General features: G+C 45.3%; 1 pseudogene; it reads right to left on the minus strand.

Moving 5' to 3' along the window:
• Positions 1 to 12,582: 12,582 nt before the first annotated feature.
• LOC133495597 (uridine-cytidine kinase-like 1) lies at positions 12,583 to 23,300 on the minus strand (annotated as a pseudogene).
• Positions 23,301 to 24,102: the final 802 nt, after the last annotated feature.

Here is a 24,102-nt window from a genome sequence, read left to right on the forward strand (position 1 = left end):
ATTCAGAAATCAATCTGTGTATTTGATTTGACCACGTACACAAACGCTACGTAATAAAGCAAAAACATAAATGTCATCATCTGCGTGTACTTATCGAGTTTGGAGCGTTTTTTTTTTTCTGTTTTCGAATCAATAAGTTGACGACGCAATATTCATTTTTTGTGTGAATATCTTATGTTCAGACAAATATATACTTTTACGTGTGGAAATGTTCTCTTGCGTGGCTAACAAACGAGCACGCTAGCGACTGACAAAAGCTGACATGTCGGCCGAAACTATTTGCCACTTTTAGTAGCGCACCAGTTACTTCTCTTTTTTTGAAATTACCGAAATTTCCGCCCTACAAGCTGCGACTTTTTTTCACACACTTTCAATCCTGTGGTTTATGCGGTGCTAGCGTTAGTGCGGCGCTAGTGTGGCGCTAGCATTAGCGCAGCTGGTTATAAGCTTCGGTAAACAGAGTTTAACGCTGGGGTCACCAACGCGGTGCCCGCGTGGACCATACAAGGCGCCCGCGAGGTACGTTCTGAAAATACCGTAGGCCACAAATTGTTCCGATTATTTGTGCTTTAAATTCTGAATCTGACTAGCTTACGTGAATTAAAATTTGAAAATACCTGTAATATCATTTACTACAATCAATCAAAACAAAAATATTTTATGTACGTGTAATGAACTGAGTCTGAAATTTGCACGTCACGTATCCATTCATACGATCGGTGCTCACGAAGTAGCCCTCAGCCTCAAAAAGGTTGCTGAGCCCTGGTTTAACGCTAGCGCCGTGCTAATGCTAGCGCCATGCTAACGGTAACGCCACGCTAGCGTTAAACTCTTTCTGTGTACCGAGGCTTATAACCAGGTGCGCTCTGTAGGCTGGGAATTACGGTATATATTTTTTCCAACATAACAAACGGAAAGGTTTTACTCTTCGCTGCACTCTTTCTGGTGACCGCGTCATGATCGACGAAAAAAAATCTACCGCTCTCAACAATCTCAGCGGATATCGATAAATAGTGCGCCCCATTAGCGGGCGAGGCGCGAATTTTATATCGTCCGGTAGCTAATAATAATTTTGCTCAAACTGTCGCCGCCCTGTTGATGACCTTTTCCATTCAATTCTTGTTCCGGGAATGCAGTATTCACCAGAGTACCTACCGTGTTTTACATATAATGTAATCTTGCTTTAGACTGCTGCGAGCCGCTAACGCTGTCGAGCTGGTGCCATAGTATGCAATTTTAATCAATGACAGCGTTATTAATTACAAAGTGTTTTTGCATATTACGTTATGGGTGGTGTTGTGCTGATGATGGTGCGCAACGATGACAAAATACGACGCGATACCGACTTCAACGATGACAGAACACCTAGCAGCCTTTGCGAAGCTCTCGGGATTCCGCCATATTGTCCTTGCTGAATATTTTACTGACTTTATATCAGTCACATTTGAAAAAATGTACGGGTGTGGTCAGTCATGCCCGCAGATATAAAGTTGCAGGTGTGTGTTCAGATTGTAATTATGAGTGTGCCCCTTTAAGACGGAGGGGGGGGGGGCGGTGTCAGGTAAACTAGGAAGTAGAAGTAGGCTGAGCAGCAGAGACCGTGCGCTTCCTTGTGACAAAAAAAAGACATCAGGCTGTGGTTCACACTGCGCTGGATCGGTTTTCATGTGCGCTGAGTGCGACAGGTGCGCAATTGCGCAGCTTACAAGGAACATTGGTCAAGACTACACAAAATAAGCCACGTCTTTCAATGTCTATGTATTTCTACTCGTTACGTGCGTGATTTTTCGTGCACGACTGCAGATTTGCGACGTACCCGCCCGTTAAATGACGGCGACTGCTTTGTACGGTTTTCTTCGGGATCGAAGCGGGCAAGAATCGGTGAACATACGTCACATTGTTGTGAATTTAAACTGCGCACAGAGTTGAAAGACCTCAAAATGGCGGCTGGCGTAAACAAATACTCGCAATATTTAAAAACTATTTACGTACTTTGCAGATTTCGGCAAACGGCAGTTGACAAAGATGACGGCGGACAATTTAAAAAAAAAAATACTCCAAAGTTTTGACATCTTTGGGTTTAGTTCCCCTTGAAAAGAATTAACGGCACAATTTTTTTTTTCATTTAATTTTGTTCTTTTTTTGCATTCCTCCTTTTCATCTTCAAAGCGGACTCCACGGACTGACCGCTGACTCCCAACGCCGTCTGTAAATGAGCTCTTTTTCTTTGTCAGCCTGTCCTGCACTTTTGCCTGCTACGAGTTGCATGCTTAAAAAAAAAAAGAAGTGCGGGGGGAAAAAATGGAAAAAAAAATGAAAACTGTCGAGTTGTACCTATATTAATGTTGATTTTGTCCCCCCCCCCATGTTGTCGTTGGTTGTTTCTTTTGCCAGTGTGTTGCTTTATTTTCTCTGTAGAGCACAAAAGCCAGTTTAGAGTTCTTCTTCTTCTTCTTCTTCTTCTGAGCCGACAACACAAGGAGGACTGAAAGGGTTCGATTCCTGTTTTCGAGTCGATTCGCCCGCCCCGTCGACGTCACCCCCGCCGTCCTCGACCCCCTCGTGCCAGTGCGCGCGTCGGCTTCGCTTTCTTAATATTCCTCCGTCGAAAACACTCGCTTCTTCTACGTGTTCAAATGTTGCAGAAGAAGAAGGGGGGGGGGGGGGAGAGATTAAAAAAAAAATGAAAAAGGGAGCGCGGCACACACGAGGCGACATCGCGGGCGACGGAAATCCCCAGCAAAAGTGTGTGATTGTGATGTATGTTGATGCAATGTGTATGTACATTATTAAAAAAAAAAAGAGAAAGAATAATAAATATATCATCAGTGTCAAGAAATCTATCTTTTTCTATGATGTTTAATTGTCTTACGGAACCGCTAATCTTGGGACGCAAACAGCTGCAATGTTATTAAAAAAAAAAAAAAAAAAAAATTGGGCCTGTTGTTTTGTTATTTTGAGGGCGTGAAGCTCCGGCGCCTTCCTGCGTGGCCCGGCCCGCTTCGGTCGGCGTGGCGGCCCGGCCCGCTGGCGCTCATGTTTTGTGTTTGCACCTCAGACTACTTTACAGGGTCCTGTCTTTCCTCCAGCGGCGTGTGATTCAAGTGCTAAGTGCAAAAAGATTGTAATGTTTTATATTCAGATTACTATTCATGAAATGTCAGTCAAGTTTATACTTTTCTAATAAAGTGGCACTTTAAAAAAAAAAACACCTTTTTTTATCTCATATTCTCGCTCTTTATGAAAACCAAAAAAAAAAAAAAAAGAATAAGTGGGAGAAGAGGGTCACATTTGAAGTTTTCTCTTCATGTCGACAGCGCTTTCGATGAAAAGTCCACAAGCGCTGTGACGGAAGTGAGCCACAGACCTTTTGACACCACTTAAAAAAAAAAATACTTCAGTTTAATTTATTGTTCATCAAAACGATATAGAGGTTGGTTGCACTGCTAAAAGGTATTCGTGATATCATTGTAACATATTCAGTGAAGAGAATAAGTATTCGAACACCCTGCGCTATATCGCAAGTTCTCCCACTTGGAAATCACGGCGGGGTCTGAAATTTTCATCGTAGGTCCATTGTGAGAGAGATCATCTAAAATGACAAATCCAGAAACACAATGTATGATTTATTTGTGTGATACGGCTGCAAATAAGCATTTGAACGCCTGTCTATCAGCTAGAATTCTGACCATCAAAAGACCTGTTAGTCCGCCTTTAAAAGTCCATTCCGAGTGTTATCTTGAATCAGATGCACCCGTGTGAGGTTGTTCGCTGCATAAAGACACCTGCCCATCCCATAATATCAGTAAGACTCAAACGTGTAACACGGCCAAGACCAAAGAGCCGTCCAAAGGCACCAGAGACAAAATTGCTGGAAAGGGCTACGGAGAAATTGCCAAGCAGCTTCGTGAAAAAAGTTCCACTGTTGGAGCAATCGTTAGAAAATGGAAGAAGGTAAACATGACGGTCAATCTGGATCGGAGTGGAGCCCCCCGTGCGAGATATATCACCTCGTGGGGTCTCGATGATCCTTAGAAAGGTGAGGAATCAGTCCAGGACTACACCACAGGACTTGGTCAATGACCTGAAAAAGAGCTGGGACCACCGTTTCCAAGGTGACTTTAAGACGTCATGGTCAACGGTCATTGGCAAACTTAAGCCAATGACCTTTTGGATGATACAGACGAGTCATGGGAGAAAGTTTTGCGGTCAGATGAGACCAAAATGGAACTTTTTGGTCATAATTTCACTCACCGTGTTTGGAGGAAATCGAATGACGAGTTCCATCCCAAGAACACCGTCCCTACTGTGAAGCACGGGGGTGCTAGCATCATGCTTTGGGGGTGCTTTTCTGCACATGGGACTGGATGACTGCGCTGTATTAAGGAGAGGATGACCGTGGCCATGTAGTGTAAGATTTTGGGGAACAACCTCAGTCAGAGCATTGAATATGGGTCATGGTCGGGTCTTTCAACATGACAATGACCCGAAGCGCACAGCCAGGAAAACCAAGGAGTGGCTCCGTAAGAGGCATACCAAGTTTCTGCTGTGGCCTCGCCAGTCTCCAGACGCGAACCAAATAGAAAATCTTTGGAGGGAGCTGAAACTCCGTGTTTCTCAGCGACAGCCCAGAAACCCGTCTGATCTAGAGAAGATCTGTGAGGAGGACTGGGCCAAAATCCCTCCTGCAACGAAGAACTACAGGAAACGTTTGACCTCTGTAATTGCAAACAAAGGCTACTGGACCAAATATTAACATTGCTTTTCTCGGGTGTTCAAATACTTATTTGCTGCTGTATCACACAAATAAATCATACATTGTGATTTCTGGATTTTTCTTTTTCGATGATCTCTCTCGCAGCGGACATGCACCTTCGATGAAAACTTCAGACCCCTCCATGATTTCGAAGTGGGAGAACTTGCGATATAGCACAGGGGGTTCAAATACTTATTTTCTTCACTGTACAATACTGGCTAGAACCAAACTGGGGGACGCAAGCACAGCGTAAGATAAACACGGACCCCCCCCAGAACCGCCACTGCACGTATTTTACTGTCAATGGGTACTTGCAATATACCTGACCATAACTCCGTTTTAGGACAAATATGAAATCACATTGTTAGTAATGTTTCTCTCCAGTGTACACTCAAGTGGTGGAAAACGTGAAAAAATATACACTTCTCTTTTCTATGAAATATGAATCAGCCACGATGAATATGTTGATCTATACTTCATATTTTAATACGAGCAAATGGGAGGATTTTCCCGGCTCATGCGCGACACGACATGCGCACGAAAAATGAATATGACCAGCGTAAAATTGAAGAGTCACGTTGTTGCGCTTGTTAATATTAATATATGTTTTGTTTTGTCCCCATCTGCACATGACTGAGGAGCGGCGGGCGGGGGCTCGCGCGTAAGTGGCGGGGGGGGGGGGGGGGTGAAAATAGGTCACCCCTTAAAACAAAAACCTCGCCGTCGACATCGCAACAGTCTGCCAATTTTTCATTGGGCGGCCTGTCTCCATGGCAACAGGTTAACCTTGAGGCAACCGTCACGTGTTCCGGTGACTCCTGCCGCTGTCTTGGAAGATGGCGCGCGTGTCACATCCGCTGTGCGGCCCAAAACACGAGCGCGCGCGTGCGTGTGGGGGGGGGGGGTTCCGGTTCGGGCAAACCGTGAATGATATGATTATGAACAGGCGGGCGTGGGGACAATCACACAACTTGAGTCTTATGCGACTTTTGTAACGGGTGGGGGTGGGGGGGGGGGGTCAACGAACCGTTTTCCCTTTTGTTTGATAATTTTGACATCATCACGCGGCGGGAGAAAAGAGCCACGCTACGAAATGCGCAATGTTCCATCACGTATGTCGCAATAACCTCGCCGCGCTTGCGTGGGGTTTTCCTCGGGCTTCCTCCCGCAGTCCCGAGACGCGTTTTCGAGAACGCCACCTGGGACATCCTAACGGGGACCAGATCAACGTATGGATACATGCGCAAATACAATCATATTTGAACAATCTGATTGTGGGGAAATCTCCCGCGTTGTTGAGAAGTCACAAAATAGGAGCAACACTGACCCCTGCGGGACGCAAAGTGTATGACAAGCCTGAATGGGCAATGATTTTTTTTTTTGAAGCGCGATACATAAATCATCACTGACAAATAGCAGCATCGTTCTATTATATTTTCATGACCGTTCGTCTTTTTGCACAATATGCAACACAAAGGAATAAAAACAGCTCCTGAATGGTACGTGCCAATGTCGAGGGAGCGCGTTTATATTTTAATAAGCCGAGCGGGACTTTTCCATAACTACAGTGCACAAAGTCCAACTAGGTGGACGAATTATCATAATTAAAAGTATGGTGGGCTCACAGTTATGAGGTCCCGGGTTGGATCCCGGCACCGCCTGTGTGGAGTTTGCATGTTCTCCCCGTCCGTGCCTGCGTGGGTTTCCTCCCACATCCCAAAAACGTGCAACATTAATTGGACATTCTAAATTGCCCATAGGTGTGATTGTGAGCGCGACTGTTTGTCTCCATGTGCCCTGCGATTGGCTGGCGACCATTTCAGGGTGTACCCCCGCCTCCTGCCCCTTGACAGCTGGGACAGGCTCCGGCGCTCCCTGCGACGCTCATGAGGATAAGCGGCTCGGAAAATGGATGGATAGTATGTATTTAGTTGTGACCGGATTACTATTTTAATCTTCTTTTAAGTTTTCTGCGACAGCACTTTTGTGACAGCTGCGCTTGTTCCTTAAGCGTTGTGTGCATAATAAAGTTGAGTTTTGATGAGATGAAAGAAGTTTTTAGAGAAAGCAAAACGCAAACAATTTTGCTCCGACGGGGGATCAAACTCACGCTGGCAAAATCAGCACCGGCCGTCGATACAAACGTGAACGGACAGCCAAGCCGCGATCTTCATCACGCATGGCGCACATCATTTACGACGTATGTACTTTTTAATCCTACTAATCTAAAAATGGATATCAGTAGAATTTGTAATATCCATCCATTTTCTTATCAGCTTATCCTCACGAGGGTCGCAGGAGTGCTGGAGCCTATCCCAGCTGTCAACGGGCAGGAGGCGGGGTACACCCTGAACTGGTCGCCAGCCGATCGCAGGGCACATGGAGACAAACGGCTGCACTCACAATCACACCTTGGGACAATTTAGGTTTCTGTGTTTTTTGGGGATGTGGGAGGAAATCAGAGCGCCCACCCGGAGAAAACCCACCCAACCCACCGCGCCACCAGAAATTGTAATATTTTCAAGATGGGGTGGGGCAGTGGCCTAGCGCCCTCTTGTGACCAGCTGCCACGGCTCACGCTGTATTTAAATCAAAGTACACAGGGAAAAAAAAAATTTCTAAAAAGCATATTTTGACAAAATAAGGCGCAGAAATTAGGGAATAAAAATAAAAAATACTCTAAAAACAGGAGAAAACGTAGACGGCCAAACAGCTCCGGTAGTTCTTCCCCAGTGGGCGCACCTGTTGTGTTTTGCGCTCGCATTTCCATATTTTGTGCGGGAATTTTGCTGAATTTATTCTCGCAAAAACACGGTGCCGATAGAGAGAGGGATGAAAAGAAGCAGAAGATGAAGAAGATATGATTTCTATGATTGTTTTGTCTTGTATAGCAAAAGTTCATAAAAGCTCGGGGCGTTGAATTCATTTCAAAGCTAACGTGGCGTACGTGAAGAGGCAATAAAACCGTGAAGGTAAATAAATCAAATCATGAAAATAATAAATTAATAATAAATAATGAGCTAAAAAGTCTATTTCCATACATTTTATTTTATACAGTGAAATACTCAACAGCGCTACTTTTACACACAAAACTTTAATGGGGAAAGATAAATATGCAATAGATACGCCTGATTTGAGTTCCGAGGTACCGCTGGACTTAGCTTAAGAACGGCAGCCATTTTGATATGACGGAAACAAAATGTAAAAATACGAAAAATAATAACATTTACTGCAACTTGAGTGTAACTCGTCACTCCGGGTCGCGCGTCACACCACCGCATCCGAAATTGCACACGGCTTGGATGCGGCGGCCCGTTCCGTGGAGTTCTCCGCGCAACGTCCGGCTAATCTGGAGGCCGCACGGACCCGGCAAAAATCCCGATCTTTGTGCACGACGCGCCTCAGCGTTCGCTACGTGTGTACCGTAATTTCCGGCCTAGAAGCCGCGACTTTTTTCCCCCCACACCCTTTCAATCCTGCGGTCTATGCGGTGATGCGGCTAAATTTGTGCATTTTTTCTCACGGCCGCAAGGGGCCACTCGAGCGGAAAAGGTAAGACTGGGACCGGTGGAATATATGTGCCGAGGAAATGACTTTTATTAGTATGTTTTTTTTTTTGTTTTTTTTTATTTTTTTAACCAGCCCTGTAAGCGTTGCGCTAGCGTTAGCACTGTGCTAGCGTGTTGCTGCTGTGCTATTGCTGCATCAGAGTGATTTGTACCAGTATGTATTTTTTTTTAACCGGCCCTGTTAGCCTTGCGCTAGCGTCAGCACTGTGCTAGCGTGTTACTGCTGTGCTTCTGATAAGTCTGAGTGATTTTTACCAGTATGTTTTTTTTTAAGTGGCCTCTTAGGACCTAGCGTGTTGCTGCCGCGTCTCAGGGATTTTTACCGGTGTGTTTTTTTTTTTTTTAACCGGCCCTGTTAGCTTTGTGCTAGCGTTAGCGCCATGCTCACGTGTTAATGCTGTGCTACTGCCACGTCTGAGTGATTTTTACCAGTATGTTTTTTTTTTTTTTAACCAGCCTATTAGCGTTGCGCTAGCGTTAGCGCTGTGCTAGCGTGTTGCTGCTACGTCTCAGTGATTTATACCGGTATGTTTTTTTTTTAACCGGCCCTGTTAGCGTTGCGCTACCGTTACCGCTGTGCTAGTGTGTTGCTGCTGTGCGACTGCCGCATCTGAGTGATTTTTACCAGTATGTATTTTGTTTCTGTTAGTGCTGCACTAGCGTTAGCGCTGCGCTTGCATGTTTCTGGTGCGTTACTGCCACGTCTCAGTGATTTAGGTATGTTTTTTTTTTTTTTTTTTTTTTTTTTTTTTTACAGGTATGTTCTGTTTTTTTCCAACCAGCCCATTTCATGCTACCGTGTTGTTGCTATGTTAAGCTAAGCCAAGGTATAAAAACTTTGAAAACTCTTTCTGTGTACAGTCTTTGTAAATATTTCGTGTTTCAATGTGGGGACTTGCGGCTTTTACACGGGTGGAGCGTATGTATGGACCAAATGGTATTTCCTTTACAAATGCACTCGGTGAGGCTTATAATCAGGTGCGCTCTGTAGGCCGGAAATTACGGAATATATATATATATAATAAGTCAAACATTTACAAAATTGAAGGGAACTTGGTAATATAGTTGGAGAAAATATACTTGCTGGTATTGTGTAAAAAAAGTATATATATTTCATTTCAATATTACAACATTGTGCCATGTTAACTTTACAATCGTTTTTTTTTTTTCTTTCCTCCCGTAAGGTTGCCGGTAAAGCTGCGATCTTACCAGAATGAGCAAAGTGGGCACATTTCAGTCTATGAACGAAAAGCTGGTTGCACTGAAGTCCCGAATAAAAAGCGCGTCAAATATTAAAAGTTATTGCATACAGTTCTTGGCACCGCAGCGCTCCCAGAGTACAAAGACTTTTGATGTTGTCAATCAAACAAGGTGCTCACAAGCGGACGCAAACCCACTTGAAGATTTCAACACGCGCTTTCCGCCACGTTAAAAACACTTTGGGGGGAAAAAAAAAAAAAAAACCTCAACTTTTCAAAGTTGTCGCGTGCTCTGTCTGGCGGGCGCATTTGTCCGAGCCGTCCGTGCCGAAGTAGCGGTCCCCGAAGTCCCCTGAAAGACGAGGCACCACGGAAGGGGGCGTGACGGTTCCGTTCCTGTCGCTGCGCCGCGACAGCCGCCAAGAACGCAATAAGAGCAAGCCTGCAGGATGGTGAGCGAAGTGCGCTCGGGATGTGCTGCGGGCGACGACGCTGCTTTCACGGTCATAGCCCGCGTTCAAATTATGCTATATACAGTATGTATATCATTATTATTATGGTTTTCTTATCAGCGCCAAGCTTATTTACCGTAAAGTCCGGCCTATAAGCCGCGACTTTTTTCCACACGCTTTCAACCCTGCGGTTAATCTAGGAAGTAAAAGTGAGAAATTGTCAGCAAAATAAATACCTGAAAAAAGCGTCTTTTACAGTAACAAAGTACCGTAATTTCAGGCCTATAAGTTGCGACTTTTTACACACGCTTTCAACCCAGCGGCTAATATGGCGATGCGGCTAATTTGTGCAATTTTTCTAACGGCCGCAAGGGAGCACTCGAGCGGAAAAGGTAAGCAAGAGACCGGTGGAATATATGTGCCGAGGAAGTAACTTTTACTGGTATGTTTTGTTTTTTAACTGGCCCTGTTAGAGCTGTGCTAGCGTTAGCTCTGCGCTAGCGTGTTGCTGCTGTGTTACTGCCGTGTCTCAGTTATTTTTACTGGTATGTTTTTTTTTTAACCAGCCCGATTAGCGCTGCGCCTGCATTAGTGCTGTGCTAGTGTGTTGCTGCTGTGTTACTGTCGTGTCTCTGTGATTTTTACCAGTATCTTTTTTTAACCAGCCGCATTAGCACTGTGCTAGCGTGTTGCTGCTGTGTTACTGCTGTGTCTCAGTTATTTTTACTGGTATGTTTTTTTTTTTAACCAGCCCGATTAGCGCTGCGCCTGCATTAGTGCTGTGCTAGCGTGTTGCTGCTGTGTTACTGTAGCGTCTCACTGATTTTTACCGAAAGGTTTTTTTTTTAACCGGCCCTGTTAGCGCTGCGCTAGCGTGTTGCTGCTGTGTTACTGCCGCGTCTCAGTTATTTTTACTGGTATGTTTTTTTTTTTTAACCAGCCCGATTAGCGCTGCGCCTGCATTAGTGCTGTGCTAGCGTGTTGCTGCTGTGTTACTGTAGCGTCTCTCTGATCTTTACCGGAAGGTTTTTTTTTAACCGGCCCTGTTAGCGCTGTGCTAGCGTGTTGCTGCCGTGTCTCAGTTATTTTTACTGGTATGTTTTTTTTTAACCAGCCCGATTAGCACTGCACCTGCATTAGTGCTGTGCTAGCATGTTGCTGCTGTGTTACTGTAGTGTCTCACTGATTTTTACCGGAAGGTTTTTTTTTTTTTAACCGGCCCTGTTAGCGCTGCGCTAGCGTGTTGCTGCTGTGTTACTGCCGCATCTCAGTGGTTTTTACTGGTATGATTTTTTTTTAATCGGGCCTGTTATTCTGTGCTAGCGTGTTTTTGCTGTGTTACTGGTGTGTCTCTGTGATTTTTACCGGTATGTTTTTTATTTTTATCCGGCCCTGTTAGCGCTGCGCTAGCATTAGTGCCGTGCTAGCATCTTGCTGCTTTGTTACTGCCGCATCCCAGTGATTTTTACTGGTATGTTTTTTTTTTTTTAAATCGGCCCTGTTAGCAATGCGATCGCGTTAGCACTCTGCTAGCATGTCGCTGCTGTGTTACTGCTGTGTCTCAGTGATTTTTTTTACCAGTATGTTGTTTTTTATCCGACCGTGTTAGCACCGCGCTAACAGGGCCGGTTAAAAAAAAAACATACCAGTAAAAATCACAGAGACACGGGAGTACCACGGTAGCGCAGCGCTGAGAGGGCCGGACCCGTAAAAGTCACTTCCTTGGTACATACATTCCACCGGTCTCTTACCTTTTCCGCTCGAGTGCCCCTTTGCGGCCGTTAGAAAAGTTGCACAAATGAGCCGCATCACCGCATAAACCGCAGCGTTGCAAGCGTGTGAAAAAAGTGGCGACTTATAGGCTGTAAATGACGGTACATCGAGAATATTCATGATCCATCCGGCCAGGCGTAAAAGACGAACTGGAATAGTATGACCAACATCGAGCTGGGCAGTCCCAACCCAAATTACCTCGCAAAGCCGATTAAAGGACATCAGAGATTGTAAAGAAAAACGATTCAAAACGGTATCCCCAACATTTTGGAGCTCATCGCTAAGAATTCATCGGAGACGAAAACGAGCGAGGGCTTACCGATCCCGGGAACGACGCGCAAGGAGCGGTCGAGGCTCTTGTCCACGGCCGCGGTGATGAGCTTCACCCTGGGGAAGGCGTAGGCCACCGAGCGCACGCCCACCTCTGCCGTCAGCAACGACTCCGGCAGAATCTTCTCTTCCGGAACTTCGTGGTCCTGCGCGACTGTTGATCCATACGTAGACGCATTCAATGCGGTTGTCGGAATATTCCCCACTTTTGCCGCTGACGTCTCAACTGAACGAACTGTACACTGTCTGTTGTTTCCTTGTTGTAGTGCCCCCCGCCCCATGTTGTCTGTTTTTGCTCTCTTTCGGCTTAGTGGGTCTTGGCCTCACTTGCTCTTTTCTTGAAACGCAAATTATTTTTCCATCTGTTATTATTCGTCTATTTTGGGGCCGTCCGTGACACCTTTTCAGGAATAGAAAATTTCCGTGGCTTTTATGTAGCCTAACCCCCCCCCTCTTTTTGTTTAATTATTTGGTTTGATTTTTTCAATTCTAAAATGTATCCCTTTTGATCTTTTTGAGCATATTTTAAAATCCATTAATCTATTTTTAACATCACAGATCGGCCCTCTTGTTCTCAGTTGTTGTTGTTTTTTTTTTTGCATTGCTTGGACTTCTCTATTGTTTTTTTTGTTGTTGTTGTTGTTGTTTTTGTCGAGGGCGGCACGGTGGAGCAGCTGTAAAGTGTTGGTCTCACAGTTCTGAGGACCCGGGTTCGATCCCGGACCCGCCTCTGTGGAGTTTGCATGTTCTCGCCGTGCCCGCGTGGGTTTCCTCCGGGTGGACACTCCGGTTTCCTCCCACAACCCAAAAACATGCGACATTAGTTAGAGACTCTAAATTCCACCTAGGTGTGATTGTGAGAGCGGCTGTTTGTCTCCGTCTATGTGCCCTGCGATTGGCTGGCGACCAGTTTGGGGTGTACCCCGCCTCCTGGCCGTTGGCAGCTGGGATAGGCTCCGGCACTCCCCATGACCCTTGTGAGGATAAGCGGGTAAGAAAATGGATGGCTGGATAGTTATCTTAGTTTAGGTCAGCACGGTGGGCGGTGCAGCTGTTAAGTGTTGGGCTTACAGTTCTGAGGACCTGGATTCGAATCCCCGCCTCGCCTAAGTGGACTTTGCATGTTCTCCCCGTGGCTGCGTGGCTTTTCTCCGGGTGGGCACTCCAGTTTCCTCCCACATCCCCAAAATATGCAACATTAATTGGACACTCTAAATTGCCCCGAGGTGTGATTGGGAGTGCGGCTGTTTGTCTCGACGTGGCCTGCGATTGGCTGGCGACCAGTTCAGGGTGTACCCCGCCTCCTGCCCGTTGACAGCTGGGGCAGGCTCCAGCACTCCCTGGTGAGGATAAGCGGCTAAGAAAATGGATAGTTGGTTTAGTACAACATATGACGCTTGGGGTCTCCCTATTCTTTGACATGACAAAAATATGACTACGTACTTGGATAACCTGGTGAGAATGTTGTAGAACTGCCGTGTATCATACAGAGAACTGCGCGTACGGTTTGGATTCATTCATCCCAATAACGAATAACGTCGTGCGTACACTGATGTAGCTAAGCGCACGTGTACGACGCAGGTTGGGCGCACCCACCAGAAGCACTCGAACGGCCGTCACGGCAGCAGCCCCGGTGGACACGGGGCTGTCCATCAGGATGACGTGATCTTCGCCGATGTCTTTGGGCAGACGCAGGTAATGCAGCTGGCGAAGAGAGGGGTTACCGTGGTTACCAAAGCACGACGGGGCAGTTGCCAAGGAGACACCAATCACGTGGACAGAAACGCGCGCTCAAAGAATTTCCGCCTTTTGTTTAACGGGTTTCTTGAGACGCGTATCGAAAGATTAGTACGTTTGGTGCTGAGCGGCTTAGGAAATTTAACGTCAATTTCACGAATGTTTCGATGACATCCAAATGAGGAGTTTTGAAATATTGCACAATTCCTCCGGACATTTTCTCACTGTTCTAAATTCCCAGAATTTTGCAAGCAGGAGAACGGACGCCACCTCCGGTTCGCCCGAGTCCAGATTGGTCTGGATGAGGATCTTGCCGATCCGCACGTCCTTGCACACGGCCCTCAGGGCGGGCTCCGTGGTCTCTCCCGCCCGCAGGACGGAGACGCCGGTGATCTGCGGACACGGGCCGGCCGGGGATCGGCGCCGGACCCGAGGCCGGAGGGCACTCACCCCTTTGCCGGCGTATCGGTGGCCTCGGTACTCGTGGCCCTGCGGCGTGTGAACCTTGCAAGGCTGACACAAAGCAAAAGATTATTTGCCATACGCAAGTAAAAAAAAAAATAATAATAATAACATTGACAGCAAATTGAAATCTTCTCGTTACAAGGACAAAGCAACTGTTTTCATCCCCAACGTTTTCCCGTCCTTTTATCGAGCCGAGGCACATGATCGAAGAAAAATGAAAAATGATCCAGTGTCATTTAGTTGGTCTGAAAATTGTTTGTATACCACAAATAACGTATCTTTATTTCTGCACAATAGCTACTGCATCGATGCCAATGTCATACAGCGGCGGTCAAATTATTAACACTTACTGTGTGTGTATATGTGTGTATGTACACACCTACATATGAAAATTTTTTGTATGGTGTAATGAGAGATTTTTTTATAAAATGAGTTCTTCGGCTAAAGGACAATTAGGAAATGCTGACTTAGATAAATTTTGAATATTTTATTTATTCTTATACAGCTGTGACCAGATGTTTACATGGAGTATATATAATTTTTTTTTTTTTTAATCCAATTTTTTTTTTCCTTCCCAACTTTTTGACAATAAATCAGAATAAACTTCTCCCGTTTTAGGTCAATCAGGATTTCCATTTGCTAAATTTCACAATGATATACAGTACAACCTCGGTTCTCCACCACAATCCATTCGAGAAGCAATTTGTTCGAAAACCAAATCGATAATTCCCATTACAATTCATGGAAAAAGAAATAACGCGTTCCAAGCCTAAAAAATTTGGCTTTTTAAAATGTTTTTTTTTGGGCTTTTCCTGATAATAGACACCATAGTAGAAATACATGTATAGTTCAAATACTTTATAAAATAAAGTGATTTAAGAAATATATTTCTTTTTTGCTTTAAATGTATGCTTTATTAGAAGAGTAGCGCACTGCTGTATCTGTTGCGACTCAGCCCCTGGCCATGTAAACATTTTTTTTTAATTAACAAAAGTGTAGAATAACTTTAAACAACAATAATGGGGGGGAGACAAAAAAATTGTTTAATATTTTTACAAAAGGAAACATAAGTACATTAACTCGTAACTCCAGTTTACATTATCTTTGAAATAAAATAAAAATGCAAAAATGCTAATGGAAAGGAGAATTATTAAAGTTCATAAGAAAAAGCAATGCAAAACTATCAACTACTGTATCAAATCGCTTCAGTGGGGGTGACTCTAGTGTCACTTCTTTAGCGCCATAATTGAGGGTTAATAGTTCTTAATAGGAATAAAAAGCAGCCAGTAAATGGCACTACCGGGACACGTCTGCGGACAGAGGCTGCGTTATACACAATAACAAAACGCGTCATGTGTCAGCTGGTCGGGCAGCTCGCGTTATGATATTTCCGGGTTTTGTCGGGGGCGTTCGAGTACCGATTTTCGCCTGAAAATAGAAGAAAATCTCAAAATTTTCCTTCGAAAACCGATTTGTTTGAGAACCGAGTGTTCACTGTACTTGCGACAAAACTGAAATGCTAAATGGATGATTTGAATTTGCGAGACACTTTCACACGTTACCTGTCAACTGCTACATTACTAATACGACGACTACCTGCGACGGCAAAAAAGGTGAGCGCGTGTTCGATAAGAAGGAGTAGAAGATGAACTCGTCTCGGCTGGTTTCTTTATTCCTGCGGGGGAGAGAAATCACTGATTGTGCAGAACTTTTCACCACGATTCCGCGTACTGACGGGTGGCAAAAGCGCAACCAAACCCCGACGGCACCATCCGTAAAGGAACCCGTCACATGTCACTGGACTAAGGCGGAAAATTGGGAAAAATGGGTCAATGGCTTGCCGCTTGCCGTAGTTTGAGATGTTAGGCGAGGTCAATCTGTCAGCCGAAAATCCCCCTTCGAAGGCAGGTTTCCTCTCGCAGCTCAAAGGCATCACACATTTCCTTCCAACTCCAAGCCACAATCCGTTCCAGAAAAAAAATGAAAGGTTCGAAAACCAAATCAATGTTTCCCATTACAATGAATGGAAAAAGAAATAATGCGTTCCAAGCCGAGAAAAAAAATGGGCTTTTTAAAGATTTTGTTTTCCTGATGTCTTGTTTTATCATACTAGATGGATATGGTTTGACCTGAAATTGACTTCCCGGAGCACGTCGATGGAAGATTCTTCAACAAGTTGGGGCGACAGTCTTAGATGTCATACATGTCATACATGGCTTACCTCCTCTAGCTGGCTGTGCACATGCTGAACGATCAGATCGATGGCCACCATATTGCCACCACCTTGAAGGAAAAAGAAAAATGCAGATTTATTCTTGATTCGCCCAGCCGGATGTCCAAGTCTGCGTCCGCGAAGATTTTCGTGTCCAGGAGCTGCAAACGGAGACAGCAAACCCGAACGCGGGCGTCAATAACCTGGACGGCGTCCTTCGTCCTCAAACGACACGAGGCACGAGGTGTGCTTTCTCCGACTTGACCTGAAGAAGATCTTTGTCTGCAAACGCCATGATGCCTTCAAATACGATGACGCTTGCGCCGAACACGTTCTTCTGCAGAGAGCGGAGACCACAGAGATGCCAATGAAAATTATGTTTAATTTCAAATCGTCAACATCTGGGGGGAAATCGTTCAAATTCAGAATGGCAACAAGATAAGCGGGGGCATTTGAGAATAATGCGTATTTTAAAAAAAATAAATAAATCGAGGTTCACGAAGGTTCATGTGTGGCCGTAATACGCTTCCGTGTACGGAGACGACTCCTTGTCCTGAATTTTTTTTCCTAATCATAGTTAATGAATGCGAGTTTGTGTAAAACCAGGGGTCATTTATTGAAATATTGGTATTTGCAATGAAAAAATCTGAGTGGCTCCATCACTACGTGGTTATTTATCCGTGATTGAGCAACAAAGTATTTGTACGCGTCCAGACTTTTCTACGCTTTCGAACTTTTCCGCGTGAATCCCGACGACTAACTCACCAGATCCACGTGTAGATCCAGTTGTCCGAGACAAGCGCAAGCGAATTAACAGTCCAATTTCTTATCGACTTCGGCATTAAATATGGGTCCTCATTTTTCCACCTAACGTCATTTATTATCACCTAAATGACAGCTTGATGCAATTTATCGATTCTCCTTTCAAGCGACTGAACATGTTGGTGAGGAAACGCTGGCCTCCCGACTAATCATGCAATTGAAAGTTTTGCGTGGCCCTCGCTCCAAGTGTGTAGTAGCTTATCGGGGGCCACTACCGGTTCTGACTGGGCCACCACAACATGGCTCATGGTCACCTCAGAGGGCACAATTTCGGACCCGGTGTTCCGCAAACGGGGAATTAGAGGAAAAGTTCTGGTCAGTCTGGATGACTGACCCCGCCCCCAAAACAAGCCGATTTCCCCATGGCAAGAAATGTACCATAAAGATGTCGACAATCCTTCATCTTGAGGTCTTCTGATGAAAGTCACACCATGAGGACACCGCAAGTCGGAAGTGCCCACATTGAAACACGAGATGTTTACAAAGAAAGACGGTACACAGAGAGTTTAGCGCTAACGCTAGCGCCGCGCTAATGCTAACACTAGCACCGCGCTAACAGGGTCAGTAAAAAAACAACAACATGCTGGTTAAAAATCGCTGAGACACGGCAGAAACACGCTAGTGCATTGCCAACAGGGCCAGACCGGTAAAAGTCAATTCCTCGGCACATATATTCCACCGGTCTCACTCTTACCTTTTCCGAACGAGCGCCCCCTTGCGGCCGTGACCAAAAAAAAAAAAAAAATGCACAAATTAGCCGAGTCACCGCATAAACTGTGTGAAAAGAATCGCGGCTTGTAGGCCGGGAATGACGGTATGTCTAAAAATGACACGTCGGCGGGGATCAACAAACTGTCGCCTCGGACACAAACTCACCCAGTCTTTCTGTCGTCTGTGCGTGGTGAAGTCGTACACGGGGATCTTCACGCTCTTTCCCTGCTTCGACTTGCGCAAAGTGGCCACCAGTAGCCCAAAGTCGAAGGCCCCCCAGTTGTAGTCGTTACTGGCGGCCAAGGCTTGCTCCTCAGGGGACAGATCCTGTCGAAAACCGGCTGATCACAATCCACGACCTCAATGTTGAAAAGTTGGCCACAGGACAGGACAGGACAGGACAGGACAGGACAACAAAATGGATCCGCAGAGATCCGAGAGGACGCCCGTGTCACCTTATAGAAGGAATCCATCGACAGCAGGACCACCCTGGGCACATCCAGAGCCTCGATGATCTTGTTGGCCACGGTGGTCTTCCCTGAGGCGCTGCCCCCGCACAGCCCTGCGGATCCACACGGGCGCGCTAAACGATCGTCGTGCTCGCGTTGCCGCGTGTCGGACGGGTTGAAACGGGACAAACGGGCCGGGCGGCGCGGCCACAAATACGTGTCGTTACTGCAAGTGGATTTTTCAGGACTGTACGGCGATGGCTCGGTTCTCAACCACACTCCGTTCCAGAAAACGGTTCAAAAAATGAACTGTTCGAAAACCGAATCGATGTTTCCCATTACAATAAATGGAAAAACAAATAATGCATTCCAAGCCTAAAAAATTTGGCTTTTTAAAGCATTTTTTTAGCTTTTCCTGATAATAATCTGCATAGTAGAAATACATGTATAGTTTAAATACTTTATATAATAACATAATTCAATAAATATAATTATTTTTGGCTTAAAATGTACGCTTTAGTAGGCTAGGCAGGGAGTGCAGGACTGATTTTCATTCAAAAATAGAAGCAAAAAAAAAAAATCTCAAACTTTTCGTTCGAAAACTGTTTTGTTCGAGAACGGGGACGTCCAAGAACCGAGTATTCACTGCACTTGTGCTGAAAAAGGAAAAATATCACTGGACACAGCGACGCTTGCAGCCACCGTCCGTCTAGGCTGAAAATGTACGTAAGGTACAGATATCTCTTTACAAATCTAGGAAGTAAAAGTAAGAAATTGTCAGCAAAATAAATCCCTGAAAAAGCGTCTTTTACAGTAACAAAGTACCGTAATTTCAGGCCTAGAAGTTGCGACTTTTTACACACGCTTTCAACCCAGCGGCTAATATGGCGATGCGGCTAATTTGTGCCTTTTTTCTAACGGCAGCAAGGGGGCCCTCGAGCGGAAAAGGTAAGAGTGAGACCGGTGGAATATATGTGCCGAGGAAGTGACTTTTACCGGTATGTTTTTTTTAATTTTTTAACTGGCCCTGTTAGCGCTGCGCTAGCACGTTGCTGCTGTGTTACTCCCCTGTCTCCGTGATTTTTACCGGTATTTTTTTTTAACCGGGCTTGTTAGCGCCCCGCTATCGTTAGCATCGCACTAGCACGTTTCTGCTGTGTTAATGCCGCGTCTCAGTGATTTAGGAAGGTTTTTTTTCAAGCGGCCCTGTTACTGTTGTGCTACCGTGTTCTTGCTGTTAAGCTACGGTAAGGTGTTAAAACTTTGACAACTCTTTCTGTGTAACGTCTTTTTTTTTTGGAAAAATATCGGCAACTGCGGCTTTTACGCTCTGTAGGCCTGAAATTACGGTATTTATATTTGCAAGCGACACAATATTTGTCGTGCGTCATACCAATAACGAAGGGCTCCTTGGACTGAGCCCCGTGCTCGTCGTACCAGGGAGGTCGGCCCGCGGTGTAGATGCTGCGCGTTCCCGTGCGGAGCGAGGGCGGCTCGGTTTTACTCAGCGACGTGGCGCTCTTCCTGCGGGGGGCGCTGGCGGCGGGCAGGAGCCTGTCCAACGAGTCCTCGCCGCTCCCGCTGGGAAAAAAAAAAAAAAAAAAAAAAAAAAACACACGGCGTGTACCGAATTTCCTCCACCGAGCACACAGCGCGGGAATTTAGCTACTGTCGGTGAAAAAGACACAATCACTGTCATAGAAAATTGGACATTGAATATAGTGCAGTAATATTTTCAGATACAAGTTTGATTTGTTCGCGACTGATCGTAACTCGAATCATCACTCCAATTGCTTGGACTTTCGCACTTCAACAGCCGGAGATCCTGGCCCCGCTACAATCCTGCAGGCTTCTCTCTGCCTCGGCCGACAAGCTGCTGCGCTCCATCCGGCCTGTCACCGTGGCAACCACCCCAAAACAACACCGACGGACCCTCAAACGCCCGAGCGCAGCGTTCGACGCAACCGTGCGTGCGGCAGACACTTAAGAGGATCAGTTTGGCGGGTATTAAGCGAGGCGCCTGCGGGTAACACAAACGGACGACGTGGCAGACGTCTTCTGCTGATCCTTCGTCGCAGGGCACAAACTGTAAAACCTGACAGCCGCAATCCAGACAGGGATCGAACCGGCAACAAAATGGCCGAGGAGGGGGGGTTGCGGTCGTCCGCGGATGCCACAAGATGGTGACAAAGCACCTAAAAGTGACACCGGTTTGCCATTTTGGATTGATTTGTTTGTGGTGGTCGATGACAAAATGGAATAAATCACCATCTAGCGTGCATACGATCGTGTACCCGTATTACATAAGACCCCTAAGACTCATCCAGCTCAGGGACTCGGGAGTTCCTGGTACCAAAAGAATCCTCTGGCCCATGTACTTTACATTTATAACCGGTCCTAACTTTGGGTTTTACACGATCATAATTTTAGCGAACGATCACCAATCAGCGAGTTAAAAAAATACGAAAACCGATCCGATCGCAACATGGAGGGGAAGGGGAAGTCCGGTCGTTGACATAACAATGTATCATATAGGTTATGTCATATCTACTGTACGTACGTATATATATGTACGCATCCGCTGGCTGGCCTAAACGGAGTCCAAAATCGAAAGGATGGATGAATGGTGTGTCCCGTGCGTCATTCCCGTCCGAAGAACCATGGGAAAATTCAACATTATTTACAGCCACAGGTTCAAATCCGTACGGACGTATTCCTCCGTCTTCCCGATCAACCGTTACTGCAATTTTCTTCATCAGATGAGGATAAATCCGAGAAATCAGCGACGTAAGCGAGCCTTGGTTTGCGCACGTATTACGTCACATCCGCGCACGTCGGTCATGTGACTCGCCAATATGGCGGCGCCCGTGAAAATTCGTAATTGCCGATTCAAAAAATCTTCTCAAAACACCGTTAAATGATGTCGGATTGACCTCAAATTTTCAAGGTGCAGTACATGTGACGTGACCTGTCAGATAAATTGTTAATCCAAACTACTGGACTTCTCCTTTAAGTATCTTGTTCATTTACTGTATATAAATGTGTATTGCATGCTGAGTTTCTTCAAAAGTATTAAGTACTCAAATCATGTACCTAATCAATCAGGTCAAAGCGACATTACAGAAATAAAATGTTGCTTTTTTTACTGTAATTTAATAGCAATCAATCCAAAGTAGGGAGGCACCAAAAATGTGAACAAAATGGCCGAAACTGAATGGTATGATCGTGCAAGCAAAAACTGGAGCCAGCGCGCACTTCTCCGGATGGAACTCGGAGAGACCACCAGCAACAGTCTCGCTGTTTAGCGGGAACAACAGTGCGACAAAACGTCTTACGTAGGGCCCGGGCGAGAAGAAAAATTTCAAGATGCATAACTCAAAATAACATTTCAGATGCGCTCAATTAACTTTGATAGATTGCATTCATACGTTTTGAAATATGAGTACGAACTGCCGACGACGCGTCACCTAAGTTTGGTTGACACACAAAGTCCATGAGCAGAGGCACGCAAACATACGTGCATCTATCCATTTTCTTTGCCGCTTATCCTCACATGGGGCGCAAATGTTTTTAAGACTGAACAAAACTAAACCAATACCACTTTTCCAAACTTTTTGGGCCTTTCCTATCAACAATGCGTATCCTCACGAGGGTCGCGGGGAGTGCTGGAGCCTATCCCGGCTGTCAACAGGCAGGAGGCGGGGTACACCCTGAACTGGTCGCCAGCCAATCGCAGGGCGCATACAGACAAACAGGCACCTAGGGGCAATTTGGAGTGTCCAATTAATGTTGCATGTTTTTGGGGATGTGCGACACCCGGAGAAAACCCGCGCAGGCACGGAGAGAACACGCAAACTCCACACAGGCGGGTCCGGGATCGAACCCGGGACCTCAGAACTGTGAGGCAAACGTTTCACCAGCTGGCACACTTGAAAATATGGGATTCAAGTGTGTGATTAAACGAATGGAGCTTCATTACCAAGTGGCTGGGAGTTATTTGGAAGTGGAAAGAAAACTTTTGCATGGTTGCTTTATATTTATATTATATATATATATTTATATATTGCTTTATATTTTATTCGTCTTACGTAGTTGCAATCCATGTCATGTTCCTTCTTGATTGATGGGAAACTTGGATTTTTTTTTTCCATACAGTATATTAATCTCTCGCTCAGAGTCATCCAGGATAGGCTCCCGACCCTCGTGAGGATAAGCGTCTCAGAAAACAAATGGACGGGTCCAAATTGACGCCTCTCTGCTGCCCTCTGCTGGCCAGCACTCACATTGCTCTTTCCGTTTGTTTCGTTGCCCATCACCTCTTTCAACATTGTCGATCTTATTGCTGCTATTATTATCATTATTATTATTATTCTCATATGCGAGGGAGGAATATCAAGACTACCCTTTGCCAAAAGGTGCTCACCTCCCTCTTGTAGGGAGACGTCACATCACACACGTCAAGCTTCAGCCTTTAAATTGCGGTTATGTTTAAAAAAAAAAAAAATGAACCAGTTCAATTATGTCGAGGACGCGTTCGCGCTGTCTGAGAATGAGCGCGTGCTACTATGTTGATATAAAATACAGTACGCCACTAAAGCAACAAACGTACAAATGATACAATATTAATAATTTAAAAAAATAATAACGAATTTTTCGTCAGGTACCTGTCCGAGCGGCACGACATTATTTGCCCCCGCACGCCAGTTTCCAAGCCGATATTGTGAGTTCGGAGCCGGCGTCGTCCGCTCCGGCCATGGACGATGCAGGGAAAGAACTTCCTCGTTGGGGCATGATGGGAAATGTAGTCTTTCCGCGAGACCTTCATTGCGACGTTTCTCATACAATACGTACATGCAAAGTTGGATTTTGCTCACAGTGTACTAAAGTAAAATATATTATATTCGTGTAAAAAAAAAAAAAAGCCTCGGGTAAAAGTACTGATACATATTCAACATTATATGAATAAAATAAAAATGAATAAATACGAACATTAGCTATATAATTATATCATAAGCATAATAAATAAATCCAAATATATATTACTAAAATAAAAGTAGAAAAGTGCAAAACAAAATAAAGTGAAAAATAAATTTCTATACAATTACAATGCAGTTATATCCAATGTATGTTTTGAGAATAAATGATAAAAAAAGAAAAGAAAAAGAAATAATTGTTTCCCTCTTATTAACTTGTTTTGTGCTCCTACTAAGAATGTAAACTAAACTAATAAACACGGAAAAACAAAAACAAATACATCGGTGGTCACGGCTTTTGCTGGAAACTGAATTTTGGCAACTTTTGTTCGACGAGATGGTACGTTCGGTAATTAACGTATCCATTTTTAGTGACATTTTTCTTCTGTGGCGTGCCGTAAGATTTTCCAGTGGGCTCCTTTTTCAGAACGGCCACTTCGGCACCCCGCTTCCACCCTGGCATTGCGTGCGCGGCAGGGTGGACGTGCTCGAGTCGACAACCGCCGTCTGATCAGGTCCAATGACGACACGCGACGGCCCTGAAACCAACACGTCGGCGCGTCTTCCCTCACCGCCTTCCTCTGGGGCACGGAACTTTCCTGGCCACAGCGGAATGGAGGAAACGCTCAGCTGTCTGCGCGTCACACTCTTCTT

Source organism: Syngnathoides biaculeatus, chromosome 2 (assembly GCF_019802595.1).
Source record: "Syngnathoides biaculeatus isolate LvHL_M chromosome 2, ASM1980259v1, whole genome shotgun sequence".
Classification (NCBI taxonomy): Eukaryota; Metazoa; Chordata; class Actinopteri; order Syngnathiformes; family Syngnathidae; genus Syngnathoides; species Syngnathoides biaculeatus.